The sequence below is a fragment of the Psammomys obesus genome, unplaced genomic scaffold (genome assembly GCF_907164565.1).
Source record: "Psammomys obesus unplaced genomic scaffold, mPsaObe1.curated_primary_1811, whole genome shotgun sequence".
Classification (NCBI taxonomy): Eukaryota; Metazoa; Chordata; class Mammalia; order Rodentia; family Muridae; genus Psammomys; species Psammomys obesus.
Genome location: NW_026590062.1, coordinates 6,966,406 through 6,969,100, shown reverse-complemented (window position 1 = coordinate 6,969,100; position 2,695 = coordinate 6,966,406). Strand labels below are relative to the sequence as shown.

The following is a 2,695-nucleotide window of genomic DNA, read 5'->3' as shown; positions in this document are numbered from 1 at the left end:
CACACACACACACACACACACACACACACACACACACACACACACACCACCTGCTCAGGGGATATAGCAATGAAAATAACACCACTCATAATGATGACTAGAGTTCATTAAGCATTCAGCACCAACCCCCTTGTCTCCGCCTCTCCAGTCCTGGGAGCCTTTCTTTATGTGGATTCTGGGAACCAAACCCAGGAACCCATACTTGTAAGGCAAACACTGTGCCAGCTGAATAGTCACCTGGCCCCTCTGTGCATGTCTGACTCATTTAACCCCTGAGACAGTCCACGGAGTGGGAGTGAGGATAGCCACTATCCCCATCAGCACATGTTCACAGATGGGACCGGTGGGAAAGAAGTGAGAGGCTATGAAGTAGCACTACCCTCAACTTCACAGAGTCCAGGACAAAGTGGGAGACAAGCCTCTGGCCATGCTTGCGGGGAAGTATCTTGGCTGGGTCAACTCATAAGGAAAGACCCATCTTGACTGAGGGTAGAACTGTCGCCAGGGATTATGGACTATAAAAAAACAAAGAAAGTGAGCTGAGCCCTGACATCCATCACTCGCTGTGTCCTGAAATGTGCACACACAATGTGACCAGCTCCCTCCAGCTCCTGCTGCCTCGACACTTTCCCCACGATGGACTGTACCCTAGCACTGTGAGCTACAGAGGCCCCTCTTGCCCCCGTCACATGATTTTATCACAGCTATGATAGAATAAGCCATCCAGGGCCAAGGTTGCAGGTGGTCAATGATAAAGTCAAAGCTTCCAGCCTGCTGCATATGTTCACTCGGAAGCAGGTGTCCTTAGCATTGTGTTTACTCACCACCACTGTCGCCACCATCAGAAGCAAACCTCTAGCTTTTTCTCCTTCTCAGCAGTAACACCACCAATACCAGTGACACCTCACTGTCACCATCATGATCTTTGTCACATCAGCACCATCGTCCTCACCATCACCATCATTACCACTTTCATCATCACCACCATTGTCATGCATCATCACCAACATCAACATCATTGTCATGATGAACATATCCATCCTCGATATAACCAGCATCATCACTATCACCACCACCATCGTCACCATCATCACCATTGCTACCCAAACTATCACCATTACTACCATCTTCACTATCACCATGATTGCCATCAGTAGCATGACCACCATCATCATGGCCATCATGACCATCATTGCTACCCAAACCATCACCATTCCTGTCATCTTCACCATCACCATGTTCACCATCCTTATCATGGTAATCACCATTGCCACCACCATTGCTACTCTAACTATCAACATCACCATGACCATCATCATTTTCCTTGCCCTCTTCACCATGACGACCACCAACATCCTCACTTTCATCACCACCAGCCTCATCACAGTAAGAATCACACATGAAAGCTGAGGTCCAGAGAGAAAGTCATTAGCTCAAGTCAGACTCCTCAATCACAGGTTTGTGCTTCATTCCAAAACATGATCTGCTGATGAAGCCCTAGTTGTTTTCCTGACCTTTTCTCTGACTGGCCCAGGTCGAAGCTCTGTCAGCAAGATCCTATAGGGTAGCCAGCCTCAGACTTGAAGAGCCACACCTGTGTCACCTCTTCCCTTCTTTTCTTCTATTGACCCTGCATCCAGTTGTAGTTGTACCTTATTTTCACACCTGGTCCCCAACTTCAGGCCACTCAGCTATTTTGTGTCCTTTCTGGGTATTGGTCCCAGATATGAGGGTGTCTCTTGTGTTGCTCCCTGTGTTGCCTTCCCAGCTATGGGGACTCCCTCGAGGTCTGTACGAATTGTCATTTGGTGTGGAGCAGGAGCTGGGGGGCTGGTTCTCAGTCCATCCCCTGTCTGCTGTTCTAATGGGGCCAGCCCACTCCACCTTGCTGGGTTTCTCCCCATCCCTCTGACCCATTGTCTCAGCCACTTAAGTTCTTCTGCTGGGTGAGGATTACATCATCAGAGGGAACATTCTGTCTTACCCTCTTTAAAATGTCACCAGAATGTCCCTGGAGTGGTTCTCGATGGCCAGCGTTTCCCAAGTCAACGGATTACCTGTGCAGCAATTAACTAGGGAACGAGCCATAGAGAGCCGCTTCAAATGTCACTCAGCTCCATTTCAGCTCTGTCGCTCCCGAGCTGACAGTGTCACGTGACCACAAATGGGGCCTCAGCAGACAAGGAAGGAGGTTAATGCATTTGGGAACATCGGTAATGTACCAGGTACTTGTGCAGCGTTATTTCATCTCATTTCAACAGCCGTTCACTGCTCTCGGTTTCAGATGAGACGGCAGAGCCCAGAGAGGCAATGCTAGTTCCCCAGAGGCCCACAGCTAGAAGCTAAGCACAATATGATTGATGGCCGCTAGCTCACATCCCTTCTGAGAGTAAAACAAAGCGGGAGTGGGGGGGCTTGCAGCAAAGACAAGTCAAGATACTTATATTCTAGCTACAGGTGACAGATTGAGAACCCTTGCATCTGGGAAGTCCATCACCTAGGCAACTCTGAGGTGGTTTATCTCATGACCCAGCAGGAAGGAGCTCACAGGGTAACATCTATCTTTTGTGTTTTTTTCTTTTCTTTTCTATTCACTTCTCTTCTCTTCTTCCTTCTTCCCTCCCTTTCTTCTTCTTCTTCTTCTTCTTCTTCTTCTTCTTCTTCTTCTTCTTCTTCTTCTTCTTCTTCTTCTTCT

General features: G+C 48.3%; 1 protein-coding gene across 1 annotated transcript in view; it reads right to left on the bottom strand.

Moving 5' to 3' along the window:
- The window catches only part of Nos1 (nitric oxide synthase 1), an 86,229-nt gene that overhangs the window by 53,206 nt on the left and 30,328 nt on the right, over positions 1-2,695 (bottom strand). The window lies entirely within an intron of this gene.